Source organism: Sander vitreus, unplaced genomic scaffold (assembly GCF_031162955.1).
Source record: "Sander vitreus isolate 19-12246 unplaced genomic scaffold, sanVit1 ctg304_0, whole genome shotgun sequence".
Taxonomy (NCBI): domain Eukaryota; kingdom Metazoa; phylum Chordata; class Actinopteri; order Perciformes; family Percidae; genus Sander; species Sander vitreus.
Window position 1 is genome coordinate 106,539 of NW_027595457.1, and position 17,363 is coordinate 123,901.

Genomic DNA, 17,363 nt, shown 5'->3' on the forward strand with positions numbered 1-17,363 from the left:
GAAAGGCAAAGACATTTCTCCGTTCTCAGCTGAGGTAGATACATTAACGTTACAGCTGCAGTGTTTACCATTGCACATTAGCCTAGCAGCTAGCAGAGTTTCCTTCTGTTTCATAGCTTTATCCCGGGCACGTTGAATTTCAACCTGCATGCACGTTTCGTAGCCTAAAACAGAGCTGCTTATATCGGTAGAGAGAGCAACAAGTGAGCAACAACTGCTGAGTGACCGAGTGGCCCTCTGGGCTCTCTGTCTGCTCAGCTGCTAGACGGGCTGCAACATGTTGTAAGGTTTAAGCCAATGTTTTTCGGGGGTAACTCCATTCACTTTACCGGCAGTGTTGACAATAGATAAAGCGACCGTGTCTTGAGAAGCTCTAGCTTGTTGTTTTCTTGTTTACTTTATGTTTTGCTATCTTTTTTTCCTCTTTTCCTCACAGCGGCACTTTACTCTCCGTTACCGCTCGCTCTCCTTGCGCTACCACACGGGCACTGACGTCACTCACTTAAGGCACCCTGCCATTCTCACTCTAACTTACGCTACTCTCTTAAGGGGGTTACAGTATATATTTCTTGCTTTTCAAACGCAGTACAAAAAAATCCATACCGTCCCAGCCCTAGTCGAAGCTAACTCTGACATCTGTAGGGCAGCTAACATTAAATTCCTATAACTCCTATAACTCGTGACGCAGTTAGGAAACAAGAACAAGCTAACTAATGTTAACATAAGCACTTTGGCTCGGTGGATGTCTATTTTAAAGTCATGTTAAAACTATTTCCCCTCCTTCCGATTTCCAGCCGCAGCCTGTCACTCCCCCCTGTACTAACGTTCCTCGGTACGTAACGTTAGCTCTGTGATGTTCTGCCCGACTCTGGCTGGATCAGCTGGTTGTAGGGTATGTGGCCTTCAAAACACAAGTGTAAAGAGCCCTCTGGTGAACAAACTATGCAACGCCAACACTCATAACATGGTTGAAGGGTGTTTCGTCCGTTTTTAATTTATTTTTTAAATATTCATTATCGGCCGATGCAGAGGCAGCAAAAGGTGGACAATTCATTTAACACTTTACATTCCAACACAAACTGACCAGGCAGCTTTGAAGGGTTTATTTCCTCTAAAATGCTTTTTTAGATGTTTTGTCTAATAATACACTGACAAAATATAATTATAACTAATGACTTTTTAAATGTGATTTTTTTTTTTTAGACTATCAACACGTTGTTGTAAAGGTGCATATGGTTACACACAGTATGTTATGGATTGGCATGTTAGCATATGTAAACATCTTAGCATATGTAAGTATGTTTGCATGTTTATCGCTACTGTGGCAAGACCTTCACAGCATCTGGACATTTAAAGATTCATCAGAGAGTTCACACCGGAGAGAGACCATACAGCTGTGACATATGCGGGGCAGCTTTCACACAGTTGGGTGCCCTCAAAAGACACCAACTCATTCACACTGGAGAGAAACCGTACAGCTGTGAACAATGTGGGGCAGCTTTCAAACAGTTGGGTGCCCTCAAAAGACACCAACTCATTCACACTGGAGAGAAACCGTACAGCTGTGAACAATGCGGAGCAGTTTTCACAACGTTGGGTAAACTTAAAGCCCACCGACGCATTCACACTGGAGAGAAACCGTACAGCTGTGAACAATGCGGGGCAGCATTCACACACTTAGAAAGCTTAAAATCCCACCGACGTGTTCACACTGGAGAGAAACCGTTCTGGTGTGAACAATGTGGGAAAACGTTTTCTCAGAGAGGTGGCCTTAAAAGACACCAACTCATTCACACTGGAGAGAAACCGTACAGCTGTGAACAATTGTGGGGCAGGTTTCTCACAGTTATCTAACCTAAAGGCCCACCGACGTGTTCACACTGGAGAGAAACCGTACAGCTGTGAACAATGTGGGAAAACCTTTTTCTCGGGGTAGTCAACTTAAAAAACACCAACTCATTCACACTGCCTCCTCTTGAACATTTTCTAAAGCCAAGCTGTTGTTAGAGTGGAGAGAGGGAACAAATAGCATGAGTCAAGAACCTGTTTACTACCCAGATAACAAAAGAGAGCAGTCAGAGCCCAAAGTAGCCGAGGTCCAGGACCACTGCAGGCACTAACCTGCATGATAAATATGGAAGAAGAACAAAGTGTGGAATATGTCAGAGCACATAACATTGGGTAAGAAAGAGCATGTAAAGATGACAAGTGAAAATCAGTGCAGTGAAAAACACGATGAGTGTAAAATAACCGTTTTCCAAGGAATCAGATTATGAGATATTCATGGTTGAAGCTTGTAGAAGAAAATAATTTACCAGTTTTAGTCTCATTTTATCCTAATATCTTCTTTCTGGTCACTGATTACGTTGATCATATTTTAAAACATGTTTATCTTGTGTCGTGTATCTGAGTGTTATTAACAATATACGTCAAGAGATGGAATTGTTTTAGGATATATGACTGTTACATTTATATTTTACTTTATTCATGTGTACATGTTTTTTGTTGAATATTGTGAGTTGGGTTCATATTTTTTATTTTTTCCTCTTATTTAGTTGAAGCTGGTCATGTTGGTTCGTGTGGTCACTTGAAGAGTAGTAATATAGACTCACTGTAATCTGAACACTTGATATTACCCCGCAAACTATGAATAAATACTGTTTTGACAAACTATACAATGACTTCATACACATTTTATCGACATACTATACTCTGACTTTTTTGACATACTATACTTTGACTTTTTGTTTTTACCTTTTTCTACTTACTGTACTAGGAGTTTTTTGGACATACTATACTATGAGCGGAGGCTTGGACTCCGTCATAACTGCTGGTAGTTGTAGTTCTTTTAAACACGTTTTGATACGTTCAAGTGATCTAAGTAAGAAGAATATGAAGATGATTTTATTTATTTATGTTGAAAAATAAATATTGATAGGGAAAATGTCGGACATGTGGACCGAAATGTGGACATGTGGACAGAAATGTGGACAGAAAAATGTCTTAAAAACAATGTTAACTGGAAAAATGTCTTAAAAGAATGTTGACAGGAAAAATGTCGGACATGTGGACCAAAATGTGGACAGAAAAATGTCGTAAAAAAAAAATCTTGAAAAAAAAATCTGGACAGGAAAAATTTTGAAAAAAAGATTTTGACAGGAAAAATGACTTAAAAAAATGTTGACAGGAAAAATGTTAAAACAAAAATGTTGATAAGAAAAATTTCGGACATTTGGACCGAAATGTGGACATTTGGACAGAAATGTTGACAGAAAAATGTCTTAAAAAAAATGTTGACTGAAAAAATATTGCAAAAAAGATTTTGACAGGAAAACATTTAGTAAAACACAATGTTGACTGGAAAAATTGAAAAAAATGTTGACAGGAAAAATGTCGTAAAAAAGAAAGTGGACGGAAAAATATTGCAAAAAAGATTTTGACAGGAAAAATGACTTAAAAAAATGTTGAAAGGAGAAATGTTGAAAAATAAATGTTGATAGGAAAAATGTCGGACATGTGGACCGAAATGTTGAAATGTGGACAGAAATGTGGACAGAAAAATGTCGTTAAAAAAAAAATGTTGACAGGAAAAATGTTGGACATGTGGATAGAAATGTTGACAGGAAAATGTTGAAAAATAAATGTTGACAGGAAAATGTCGTTAAAAAAAAATGTTGACAGGAAAAATGTTGAAAAATAAATGTTGACAGGAAAAATGTCGGACAGGAAAAATGTCGGACATATGGACCGAAATGTGGACAGAAAAATGTTGCAAAAAAGATTTTGACAGGAAAAATGTCTTAAAAAAAATGTTGAAAGGAAAAATGTCGTAAAAAACAAATGTTGACAGGAAAAATATTGTAAAAACAAATGTTGATAGGAAAAATGTCGGATATGTGGACCGAAATGTGGACAGAAAAATGTCGTAAAAAAAAATTTGACAGGAGAAATGTTGAAAAAAAAATGTTGACAGGAAAAATGTCGAAAAATAAATGTTGATAAGAAAAATTTCGGACATGTGGACCGAAATGTGGACATGTGGACAGAAATGTTGACAGGAAAATGTCGTTAAAAAAAAATGTTGACAGGAAAAATTTTGAAAAATAAATGTGGACAGAAAAATGTCGTAAAAAAAAATCTTGACAGGAAAAATGTTGAAAAAAAACTGGACAGGAAAAATGTTGAAAAATAAATGTTGATAGGAAAAATGTTGACAGGGACATGTGGACAGAAATGTTGACAGGAAAAATTTCGTAAAACACAATGTTGACTGGAAAAATGTTGAAAAAAATGTTGACAGGAAAAATGTCGTAAAAAAGAAAGTGGACGGAAAAATGTTGAAAAAAAGATTTTGACAGGAAAAATGACTTAAAAAAAATGTTGAAAGGAAAAATGTCGAAAAAAAAATCTGGACAGGAAAAATGTTGAAAAATAAATGTTGATAAGAAAAATTTCGGACATGTGGACCGAAATGTGGACAGAAAAATGTCGTAAAAAAAAATGTTGACAGGAGAAATGTTGAAAAAAAAATGTTGACAGGAAAAATGTTGAAAAATAAATGTTGATAAGAAAAATTTCGGACATGTGGAGCGAAATGTGGACATGTGGACAGAAATGTTGACAGGAAAATGTCGTTAAAAAAAAATGTTGACAGGAAAAATGTTGAAAAATAAATGTTGACAGGAAAAATGTGGACAGAAAAATGTCGTAAAAAAAATGTTGACAGGAGAAATGTTGAAAAAAAACTCTGGACAGGAAAAATGTTGAAAAATAAATGTTGATAAGAAAAATTTCGGACATGTGGACAGAAATGTTGACAGGAGAAATGTTGAAAAATAAATGTTGACAGGAAAAATGTCGAAAAATAAATGTTGACAGGAAAAATGTCGGACGTGTGGACCGAAATGTGGACAGAAATATTTCGTAAAAAAAAATGTTGACAGTAAAAATGTCTTAAAAAAAATAATGAAAGGAAAAATGTCTTAAAAACAAATCTTGACAGGAAAACAATTGTAAAAACGATTTTGACAGGAAAAATTTCGTAAAAAACAATCTTGACAGGAAAAATGTCGTAAAAAACATTTTTTAAAGGAAAAATGTTGTAAAAAAAAATGTTGACAGGAAAAATGTCGGACATGTGGACCGAAATGTGGACAGAAAAATGTCGTAAAAAAAAATGTTGACAGGAAAAATGTCGTAAAAAAGAAAGTGGACGGAAAAATGTTGCAAAAAAGATTTTGACAGGAACAATGACTTAAAAAAAAATGTTGAAAGGAGAAATGTTGAAAAATAAATGTTGACAGGAAAGATGTCAGACGTGTGGACCTAAATGTTGACATGTGGACAGAAATGTGGACAGAAAAATGTTGAAAAAAAAATTTTGACAGGAAAAATGTTGAAAAATAAATGTTGACAGGAAAAATGTCGGACATATGGACCGAAATGTGAACAGAACAATTTCGTAAATGTCGTAAAAAAAAATCTTGACAGGAAAAATGTCGTAAAAAAGAAAGTGGACGGAAAAATGTTGAAAAAAAGATTTTGACAGGAAAAATGACTTAAAAAAAATGTTGAAAGGAGAAATGTTGAAAAATAAATGTTGACAGGAAAAATGTCTTAAAAAAAAAATGTTGACAGGAAAAATGTCGGACATGTGAACCAAAATGTGGACATGTGGACCGAAATGTGGACAGAAATATTTCGTAAAAAAAAATGTTGACAGTAAAAATGTCTTAAAAAAAATGTTGAAAGAGAAAATGTCGTAAAAACAAATCTTGACAGGAAAACAATTGTACAAAAGATTTTCCATCCATCTTCATCCGCTTATCCGGGGTCGGGTCGCGGGGGTAGCAGCTCCAGCAGGGGACCCCAAACTTCCCTTTCCCGGGCCACATTAACCAGCTCTGACTGGGGGATCCCGAGGCGTTCCCAGGCCAGGTTAGAGATATAATCCCTCCACCTAGTCCTGGGTCTCCCCCGAGGCCTCCTCCCAGCTGGACGTGCCTGGAACACCTCCCTAGGGAGGCGCCCAGGGGGCATCCTTACCAGATGCCCGAACCACCTCAACTGGCTCCTTTCGACGCAAAGGAGCAGCGGCTCTACTCCGAGCTCCTCACGGATAACTGAGCTTCTCACCCTATCTCTAAGGGAGACGCCAGCTACCCTCCTGAGGAAACCCATTTCGGCCGCTTGTACCCTGGATCTTGTTCTTTCGGTCATGACCCAGCCTTCATGACCATAGGTGAGGGTAGGAACAAAAACTGACCGGTAGATTGAGAGCTTTGCCTTCTGGCTCAGCTCTCTTTTCTTCACAACGGTGCGATAAATTGAATGTAATACCGCACCTGCTGTGCCGATTCTCCGACCAATCTCCCGCTCCATTGTCCCCTCACTCGCGAACAAGACCCCAAGGTACTTGAACTCCTTCACTTGGGGTAAGGACTCATTCCCTACCTGGAGAAGGCACTCCATCGGTTTCCTGCTGAGAACCATGGCCTCCGATTTAGAGGTGCTTATCCTCATCCCAGCCGCTTCACACTCGGCTGCGAACCCATCCAGTGAGTGCTGAAGGTCACAAGCCGATGATGCCATCAGGACCACATCATCTGCAAAAAGCAGCGATGAGATCCCCAGCCCACCGAACTGCAACCCCTCTCCACCCCGACTACGCCTCGATATCCTGTCCATAAATACTACAAACAGGATTGGTGACAAAGCGCAGCCCTGGCGGAGGCCAACTCTCACCTGAAACGAGTCCGACTTACTGCCGAGAACCCGGACACAGCTCTCGCTTTGGTCGTACAGAGATTGGATGGCCCTGAGAAGGGACCCCCTCACCCCGTACTCCCGCAGCACCTCCCACAGTATCTCCCGGGGCACCCGGTCATACGCCTTCTCCAGATCCACAAAACACATGTAGACTGGTTGGGCATACTCCCAGGCTGCCCTCCAGGATCCTTGCGAGAGTAAAGATCTGGTCCGTTGTTCCACGACCAGGACGGAATCCGCATTGTTCCTCTTCAACCTGAGATTCGACTATTGACCGAACCCTCCTTTCCAGCACCTTGGAGTAGACTTTACCGGGAGGCTGAGAAGTGTGATACCCCTGTAATTGGCACACACCCTCTGGTCCCCCCTTTTTTAAAAGGGGAACCACCACCCCGGTTTGCCACTCCTTAGGCACCGTCCCAGACTTCCACGCAATGTTGAAGAGGCGTGTCAACCAAGACAACCCCTCCACACCCAGAGCTTTAAGCATTTCTGGACGGATCTCATCAATTCCTGGGGCTTTGCCACTGTGGAGTTGTTTAACTACCTCAGCAACCTCCACCAGGGAAATTGATGCCAATCCCCCCTCATCCTCCAGCTCTGCCTCTACCATAGAGGGCGTATTAGTCGGATTTAGGAGTTCCTCAAAGTGCTCCTTCCACCGCCCTATTACCTCCTCAGTTGAGGTCAACAGCATCCCATCCTTACTGTACACAGCTTGGATGGTTCCCCGCTTCCCCCTCCTGAGGTGGCGAACGGTTTTCCAGAAGTACCTTGGTGCCGACCGAAAGTCCTTCTCCATGTCTTCTCCAAACTTCTCCCACACACGCTGCTTTGCCTCTTTCACGGCAGAGGCTGCAGCCCTTCGGGCCCTTCGGTACCTTGCAACTGCCTCCGGAGTCGTCTGGGATAACATATCCCGGAAAGACTCATCCTTCAGTCGGACGGCTTCCCTGACCACCGGTGTCCACCACGGTGTTCGTGGGTTACCGCCCCTTGAGGCACCTAAGACCCTAAGACCACAGCTGCTCACCGCAGCTTCAGCAATGGAAACTTTGAACATTGTCCACTCGGGTTCAATGCCCCCAGCCTCCACAGGGATGCACGAAAAGCTCCGCCGGAGGTGTGAGTTGAAAGTCTGTCGGACAGGGGCCTCCTCCAGACGTTCCCAATTTACCCGCACTACCCGTTTGGGCTTACCAGGTCTGTCCAGAGTCTTCCCCCACCCCCTGACCCAACTCACCACCAGATGGTGATCGGTTGACAGCTCCGCCCCTCTCTTCACCCGAGTGTCCAAAACATACGGCCTCAGATCAGATGAAACGATTATAAAATCGATCATTGACCTTTGGCCTAGGGTGCTCTGGTACCAAGTACACTTATGAGCATCCCTATGTTCGAACATGGTGTTCGTTATAGACAATCCATGACTAGCACAGAAGTCCAACAACAAACAACCACTCTGGTTTAGATCAGGGAGGCCGTTCCTCCCAATCACGCCTCTCCATGTGTCTCCATCATTACCCACGTGCGCGTTGAAGTCCCCCAGCAGAACTATGGAGTCCCCGACTGGAGCCCCATGCAGGACTCCACTCAAGGTCTCCAAGAAGGCCGAATACTCCGAACTCTTGTTCGGTGCATATGCACAAACAACAGTCAGAGTTTTCCCCCCCACAACCCGCAGGCATAGGGAGGCGACCCTCTCGTCCACCGGGTTAAACTCCAACGCAGCGGCGCTCAGCCGGGGGCTTGTGAGTATCCCCACACCCGCCCGGCGCCTCACACCCTGGGCAACTCCGGAGAAGAAAAGAGTCCAACCCCTATCCAAGAGTATGGTTCCAGAACCAAGACTGTGCGTAGAGGTAAGCCCCACCAGATCTAACCGGTAGCGCTCCACCTCCCGCACAAGTTCCGGCTCCTTCCCCCACAGAGAGGTGACATTCCACGTCCCCAGAGCCAGCCTCTGCTGCCCGGGTCTGGTCCGTCGAGGCCCCTGACCTTCCCTGCCACCCATGTGGCAGCGCACCCGACCCCAGCGGTTCCTCCCACAGGTGGTGGGCCCCATGGGATGGAGAGATGTCCGCCACGTAGCTTTTTCGGGCTGTGCCCGGCCGGGCTCCGTGGCAAACCCGGCCACCAGAGGCTCGCTGACGAGCCCTCCATCTGGGCCTGGCTCCAGACGGGGGCCCCGGGCTTCCTCCGGGCAGGGTCACTTCATCCCTTCCTCGATGTTTCATAGGATTTTTGAACCATTCTTTGTCTGGCACCTCACCTGAGACCACTTTGCCTTGGGAGACCCTACCAGGAGCACAAAGCTCCAGACAACACAGCCCTCAGGTTCATAGGGACACACAAACCTCTCCACCACGATAAGGTGATGGTTCCCGGAGAAGTAAAAAAGATTTTGACAGGAACAATGTCGTAAAAAAGAAATTGGACGGAAAAATTTTGCAAAAAAGATTTTGACAGGAAAAATTTCGTAAAAACATTTTTTTAAAGGAAAAATGTTGCAAAATAAATGTTGATAGGAAAAATGTCGGACATGTGGACCGAAATGTGGACAGAAAAATGTCGTAAGAAAAAATGTTGACAGGAAAAATGTTGAAAAATAAATGTTGATAAGAAAAATTTTGGACATGTGGACCGAAATGTGGAGAGAAAAATTTCGTAAAAGAAACGGTGACAGGAAAAATGTCGTAAAAACAAATGTTGAAAGGAAAAATGTCGCAAAAAAAATGTTGAAAGGAAAAATTTTGAAAAATAAATGTTGATAGGAAAAACGTCGCATTTGTGGACCGAAATGTGGACAGAAAAATTTTGTAAATGTTGACAGGAATAATGTCTTAAAAAAAAATGTTGACAGGAAAAATGTCGTTAAAAAAATTGTTGACAGGAAAAATGTTGTAAAAACAATAAATCTGGATGGAAGAATGTTGCAAAAATAATCTTTGGTGACGATTTGCGGTACCTGAGTGCCGCGCAAATGCACAGTCGCAAGCAGTGGCGTCTGCCAGAAACCCATACGCGCAAGTGCCCATCCAACGTTGCTTGCAGCTTTATTTTTTTTTTTATTAATTAACTTTTACTTACAGCAGGTGGAACTTCATCATAAAGCTAGCAATACCAAACCCCTCCCATTTATAGTTAAGATTTGATTGTCATTTGAAAGAACGCCCTCTGTAGATGTATAGCTTATTCCCTCCAGGATTTCGCGATGTCGCGATCGTGCCAGTTTGCGCGAATTCAACCAATCACATCGAATTTGGTGCGACTCGCAATTTTGACCAATCACCGCAACTTTTCCGCGCATTTGACCAATAACCTGAAGTTTCCCGCGACTTCAACCAATCACAGCAGTCCCACGTGCACTCTGAGAGCCAATGACCAATCGGGAGTGAGAACGGGTTGATGATTTCCTTGTTTTTTATATGAAGACGAGACGTGTGTGTCACTCATTTACCAACAAAACGTACAACGAAAGACCGTGCAAAACATTTCAGACCGTCCGATACATTTTAACATCAATGTAGACTTTAATGATTTAAAAGTCGCTGAAGTTGCTGCCGTTTCAATCCTGGCTATCAGCTCTCTGCAGCGGGTGGGGCTACTGCTCCGTTCCCCCTGCTACTGACGCTTGCACACACACAAACACACACACAGACACACACAAACAACACACACGGTGGATGCAGGAGAAAAAGGAGATGAGATGACACGATGACCTAAATTGAGGACAGCTACGCTCGTTATTATAAGTGCAATGATAATTTAAAGTCCAATAAGTACTTTATCGAACCGTATGAATGTGTGTCCCAGGCCAGGTTAGTGTGTGTGTGTGTCTGTCCCAGGCCAGGTTAGGAAATTATCTAACAATGTAAAGATCAACAAGCCACTGACAGATATGTTCAAATTTGATTCATTCAATAAATTGTTTTTTGTCTTAAATCCACCAGCCATTTTCATATTATACAAACATTTGCAGCATCTTGAGTCTTTTTGGTTTATAGGAAAACTCAGCCCAGAGTAATTTTATTCTCCCCAAAACAAAAAAAACATTAAAAAAAAAATCGCAACTTTTTTGTAACTTTCACTGAATAGAATATCAACAAGGTGCATATGCTTAAATATGCTAACATGCGTATGTATGTGTTAGCATGGCTTGGCATGGCTAGCATATGTAAACATCTTAGCATATGTAAGTATGTTTGCATGTGTATCACTCCAACATTGCATCTAACTCTCTGTCTGTTTCTATAGAAACGGATAGGAAGAGGCAGACTCGCACATCACAGCTGTCAGCACTGTGGAAGTTTAAAGATTCATCAGAGAGTTCACACTGGAGAGAAACCATACAGCTGTGAACAATGTGGGGCAGCTTTCAGACTGTTAGGTGCACTCAAAGGTCATCAACTCATTCACACCGGAGAGAAGCCGTTCTCATGTGAACAATGTGGGAAAACTTTTTCTCAGAGTGGTAACCTTAAAGTTCACCAACGCATTCACATTGGAGAGAAACCGTACAGCTGTGAAAAATGGGTGGCAGCTTTCACAACGTCAAGTAGTCTTAAAGTCCATCAACTCATTCACACTGGAGAGAAGCCGTACAGCTGTAAACAATTGGGAAAACTTTTTCTGTGAGTGGTACCCTTAAAAGACATGAACACATTCACACTGGAGAGAAACCGTACAGCTGTGAACAATGCGGGGCAGGTTTCACACAGCTATCGAACCTAAAGGTCCACCGACGTGTTCACACTGGAGAGAAAACGTTCTGGTGTCAACAATGTGGGAAAACTTTTTCTCAAAGTGCTCACCTTAAAAAACACCAACTCATTCACACTGCCTCCTCTTGAACATTTTCTAAAGCCAAGCTGTTGTTAGAGTGGCGAGAGGGAACAAATAGCGTGAGTCAAGACGCTGATTACTACCCAGATAACAAAAGAGAGCAGTCAGAGCCCAAAGTAGCCGAGGTCCAGGACCACTTGATAACCTAACCTAACGAACTAACTAACCTGCTTGATAAATATGGAAGAAAAACAAAGTGTTGAATTTGTCAGAGCACATAACATTGGTTGAAAGTTGTCCACACAAAGAAGAGCATGTAAAGATGACAAGTGAAAATCAGTGCAGTGAAAAACACGATGAGTGTGACATAACAGTTGTTTTCCAATGAGTCAGATTATGAGATATTCATGGTTGAAGCTTGTTGGAGAAAATAATTTACCAGTTTTAGTCTCATTTTATCCTAATATCCTCTTTCTGTTCACTGATTAATTTGATCATATTTTACCATTATTAAAAAAAACATGTTTATCTTGTATTGTGTAACTGAATGTTATTAACAATATATGTGAAGAGATGGAATTGTTTTAGGATTTATGACTGTTATCAATTATTTTACTTTATTACTTCATGTATTCATGTGTTTTGAAGAATATTGTGAGTTGGGTTTATAGTTTTATTTTTTTTCATCCTATTTTGTTGAAGCTGGTCATGTTGGTTCATACGTGTGTGTGTGTGTGTGTGTGTGTGGTCACTTGAAGAGTAGTAATGTAGACTCACTATAATCTGAACACTTGATATTACCCCGCAAACTATGAATAAATACTGTTTTGACAAACAAAAATGGACATACTATACTGACTTTTTGTGATTTTTAGAGATTTCATTGACTTTTTATGGATCTTTATGACTTACTACACTTCGACCTTCATGCCTTTTTCCGTTAGCATGTGTTAGCATATAGGGCTGAACGATTAATTGCATTTGCATTAATATCGCAATATGTTAAAACGCAATTTCCTAATCGCAAAGGCTATGATTTGGTCACATGACTCACAAGAGCAAATCAGCACTGCGCTCTGCAGAGAAAGCATCAACTTAGCACGCTAATGGCACACCATACCTTGAGCAGATTTCTGTCTTCAAACAACTAAGTTGTAGTTTAAAACTTTTACAGCCATTTTAATAAAATGAAGGGTTTTATTCGGGCTTGAGTCCATACATGCAGTTAATGGATACAGGCACGCAGAACTGAAGGCTCGGTTAGCAACCATTAGCTCTGATTAGTGGTTAGCTTCAGTTAGCTAGCTCCATTATAAGGATATGGAGCGGAGGAGACTGCTGGGAAGCATCCATCCATCCATCCATCTTCATCCGCTTATCCGGGGTCGGGTCGCGGGGGTAGCAGCTCCAGCAGGGGACCCCAAACTTCCCTTTCCCGGGCCACATTAACCAGCTCCGACTGGGGGATCCCGAGGCGTTCCCAGGCCAGGTTAGAGATATAATCCCTCCACCTAGTCCTGGGTCTCCCCCAAGGCCTCCTCCCAGCTGGACGTGCCTGGAACACCTCCCTAGGGAGGCGCCCAGACAACCAGACTCTGATAAATGACATTCAGGGAGCTTTCACAGCAGCGTGGCTGCGTTGTTTCAACAGTTATATTAGTACAGTTAATCCCACGGCAAGACCAGCAGCAGCATGCTACTGCTAACGTAACGATAGCCTCTCTGTCTCTGAGTGTGAGTGCAATGTTGACGCTGTCATGCACACGGCATGCAACTTCATGAGGAGAGGGAGAGGCTGGAGGCAGCTCCTCTGTGTGCTCTGTAAAAAACATTACACTGATGTATATACTGTATATACTAGATTTTTACTTATTTAACTGAAGACTTGGGCTATTTCTCAATCTCAAGAATGAATAGAAAGGACTTGTGTTATTGGGGATAATGTTCTTGCTGGTTGTTCTTGGAAGAATGAACTCACAAGTTCACAAGCACAGAAGACGCTGTTAACATTTTGAGATGATGCATTCTTGCTGGTATTGTGCAACCCCCCCCAGCACAGAGGCTACCTGCAGGGCTCCAAAACAACAGCTAGAAATAAAAACCACAACAATATAACCACTTTAAACTAACTCTGGAAAAGTAAACCACATAACGTTCCAACTATTGCAATAATATTGAAAAATCAAACGTATTGAGCTTTAATATTTTTGTTCATGGTTTAGCTCAAACACCTCTTACTTATTCAAAAGAGTGGAACGGGATCCCAACTATTATTAGTGCATTAGTTTTAGTCAGTGTAAATAAAATACAATAAGCATGCCTCTCTGAATGGGTAGGTCTATGCACTGGCGTGTAAAACGTTCTCAGAAGTCATTTGGTGATGAATAGGAAATGCGTACTTGTGTTTTGGGACAGTATTTGGCCACAGAAGATGCCTTTTCACAGGGACACAGTGCTTCTTTAACGTTGTTGTTCCTGTGTCTCTGTTGACATGGAAGATAGATGTACATGTTGGTGATGACCTGATCAAACAGCTGAAGTTGATTTCCTTTCTCCAGCCGTCAGAAAACAAACTGTGGTCTCCCTGCCCAGCGTAGAGTCCCATGAAGAAGGAAATGTAACCGTCATTTAAATAAAAGAAGTTCTCTGCTTCCTACATGGAGTCTAACTCTCCCGTATTTATTCATTGGGACACATTTAAAGCTGTCCAAACTAAATATATTGAATATAAAGTTATAAACAACAACGTTTGAGCTCTAAAAGTTGTGCAGCATGTTGCTATGGTTACCGTGTTGAAGGACATGTTTCCTCTGAACGGTGTGAAACAGTTTATTTCGGTGTGATCTGCCTTTTTATGAATCAGCATTAATCAACAGATATATTAAACAGGGGAAATCACTTCATGTGTTGTTTGTGTCTGTGTTCATTGTTTGATTATTACATATTATTGTTTAAAGTGGCCATATTATGCTCATTTTTCACTTCTGTAACATCTCTGCTGTCAGTCGCACATGCTCAGTAGCTAGGTAAGGACTACATGCTCAGTAGCTAGGTAAGGACTACATGAGCTAGCTAGCTGTTTCTCCAACTTCAGTAGTACAAGGCAGGATTAGCTGGGAGACTTCTTCTAAACGAGAGCACACTTCCACCTTTGTGTGGAATACCTGCAGAACCGGTACATGGAAGTAGTTCTATACAATTTATTTTGTAGATTTGGGTGAATTTGTGTGTGTTGTAGCAGTGTTTTGCCATTGAGAACGAGCTAGCATGCTCACGGTTAGCCCCCTAGCCCCCTCGTCTCGGCTAGTGATGTAGAAAGCCGTGCAGAGTTTGAACAGCTCGCCCGGAGACTGAAGGCAGGACACATTCAGAAACCGTATCTCACTCAAAACAGCATGGATGGTTGGTTTTCAAAGTTTGTATGCATGTGGAAGTACCCAAGACACAAAATAACCCAATATCCAAGAAAAAGTGATTTTTTTTATAATATGGGCACTTTAAATATGTTTTCTGCACCATCAGCAGTAAGAGATGCTTACCTGGTAATATCTTACTTCGTCCAGCAGAGGTCTCTCTAAAACCAGACAGGAACTAGAGCTCTTATTCTGAAAGGGGAAGTCAGAGAGAGCGAGAGAGAGACAGAGAGAGAGAGAAAAAGAGAGAGAGAGAGAGAGAGAGAGAGAGAGAGAGAGAAAGAGAGAGAAAGAGGGAGACAGAGAGAGACTGAGAGAGACAGAGAGAGAGAGAGACAGAGAAAGACTGAGAGAGAGACAGACCGAGAGAGAGACAGAGAGAGAGAGAATCTTTTGCTGATTGTGGTTATCGGTATGAACAGAAGTGAGGTAACAGTTAATGAGAATAGGAGGAGGAAGTGATGTTTAGGAAGTTCCTTTTTCCCATGGCTTCATAGAGGGAGCATCTGAGGGTCCCATAGCACTTAAATTGCCTCATCACCTCCTCCACTTGCATCTCTTCCTTGTATCTTGGTCCCTCCCCCCGAGGAGCCACGCGAGGAAATCACGGGTGGAGAGAGGAAATGTGTTTTAGAGAGATGAGATGTCCTTTCCTCTGAAGCGTCACATGAATCCGTCAGCTGTTTGGTCAGAGTTAGCAACTCCTTCAGCTACACTTCCTGGAAGGCTGCTCTCTGGATCCTCGCCTAGAGCTCCTCCATGATCCCTAATAAATATTCAGTGCTAGAAATTCCAGAGAGAAGCCCTATTGGTGCAAGATCTGTAAGAAGACGTTTTCCTGGGAATACGTCTTGGAAGGTAACCTGCACGGTCACACCAGAGAGAAACCCTATGTGTGTGAGGAGTGTGGGAAAGTGAAGTGACATTTTTTGAATTTTACATGAAAACTAATTTTAAAAAAAACTGTTGGAAAAAATGAGACATTTTGAACAAATTTAAACAAAATCTTGGAAGCAGAAAAACAGTCAGCTAAATGCTGCTGTCTTAAAAAAGTCAAAGAAAAAACGTAAAAGAAGCATCAGGAAGAAAAACACTTAAAAAAATACTCGGTTACAGTAAAAGTCCTGCAGTGGAAATGTTACTTCAGTAAAAGTGTGTAAGTATCATAAGGAACATGTAGTTACAGTATTAAAAGTAGAGACTGTAAAGGATCCATTCAAAGTGTTTTCTGTACCTCAACTTATCCCATGTTTAGACCAAAGTTGTTTAAAATCTGTGTGTTTTTAACATTTAAACATTTTAGATAAAATTGTGATTGCAAAATAACATAAAAGTAAGCGCCATAAAAACATGGTCAAAAGTGCCAAAGTCTTCAAAAAAAGCTAGAAAAAGTCAGTTAAAAGATACAAAAAAACATTTAAAAAAAATGTTCGAAAAAACTGGCAAAAACTAGGTGAGCCAAAATCTACTGTGAACCTAGTCTATGTCCACGATGTTCCACTTCAGGGATTGCTCCGGTGCTGCCGGATGTCCGTCCCCTTCCTCTGTCTCCGTGTTGGCGTTCTAACCTCTGGTGGATTTGTGAGGACTATGGTTAACTGCTCCTCAGATCTCTGCAGGGTAAATCCAGACAGCTAGCTAAACTACCATAATTCCTCAAATAAAAATGGGTAGACAATTAAAAGCCGGGCCTCTGATTAAGGCCGGGGAAAACTTAGTGTGGATAATCTCCTAAATGCCTTTCATATAATGTGCACTCAAATTCATTGTAATGTACATTTCTACCAATTTCATATCAAATATATCAAGGGTTAAAGGACTTATGTCTCAGCAGGATTTGGAAAAACTTGTCCATGCTTTCATCTTCAGTAGACTTGACTACTGTAACGGTCAGTTTGAAATGCCCTGTTGCTGAAATGTGCAACACAAATAAAGCTGCCTTGCCTTGCCTTGCATTGCGAGGGAAAGTCACCGGACGCCACAATCTTCTGAACATAGTCATACGGAGAAATCCAGAGAGAGTTGTGTGGAGCTGATAGTCTTAATTAGCTTTGTAGCAACTAATTTAGTAATGGCTTGAATATAACGGATGTTCATTAATATGAAAATGTTAAGCACTAAAGCTTTATGATTGGGGGCTGGTACAGTCCGTTGTCTCTGTAGGGATTCACCCTGCGTTGCCATTTTGATGCCGTTGTTATGATTTTGGGCAACGGCCTGGCGGGTCATGCTGGGGGGGCTGGTACTTTGCCTCCATGGACACCTGTGGTTGTGTCCAGGCAGCTAGCGTTTCTTGAGCAGGAGGAGAGTGACCTGGGATTTTTCGATGTTTTTTCAGTCTGTCCCATCGTGCTTCTGCCTCTTTAGAGCTTCTCCAGTCACAGGGGTTGCTGGGCT

The 17,363-nt window shown here is 41.9% G+C and overlaps 1 pseudogene; it reads left to right on the forward strand.

The window, feature by feature from the left end:
- The first annotated feature begins 894 nt into the window (after nucleotides 1-894).
- On the forward strand, nucleotides 895-2,670 carry LOC144513632 (uncharacterized; annotated as a pseudogene).
- The last annotated feature ends 14,693 nt before the right edge of the window (nucleotides 2,671-17,363 follow it).